The sequence below is a fragment of the Rhea pennata genome, chromosome 14 (assembly GCF_028389875.1).
Source record: "Rhea pennata isolate bPtePen1 chromosome 14, bPtePen1.pri, whole genome shotgun sequence".
In the NCBI taxonomy this organism is placed as follows: Eukaryota; Metazoa; Chordata; class Aves; order Rheiformes; family Rheidae; genus Rhea; species Rhea pennata.
Genome location: NC_084676.1, coordinates 13,248,279 through 13,248,689, shown reverse-complemented (window position 1 = coordinate 13,248,689; position 411 = coordinate 13,248,279).

Below are 411 nucleotides of genomic sequence, written 5' to 3'. Positions count from 1 at the left end.
CTGTGGGGTGAGGGGGGTGGGGTGAGGGGTTTTTGTGCTCAGCTGATACTGCCATGCACTGTACTGCACATGTCCGCAACGCCACAGCAGGACCGTGAGACTTTCAGGGCCGTCCCCGCGGGGTCTGCGCCCCTCCGGGCCGGAGGCGGCGGCTGGGGGCGCCCGCGGCGGCGGGCGGCGTGTGCAAGGGGCTGGGCCGGGCGCGGCAGGGCTCCGCGGCCCGGCTGCTCCCCGCGGGGCGGGGGCAGGTGGCGGCGGCCGGCGGGCGGTGGCCCAGCCGCCATGCTGGGTGCGAGGCTCTGCACGTGCGTGGGCGGGCTGGTGCCACCCCGCTGCTGCCCCATTGGTCCAGAGGGGGGGTGCCAATCACAGGGCCTCTGAGGTGCGCCTGCTGCCGATTGGTGGAGAGCT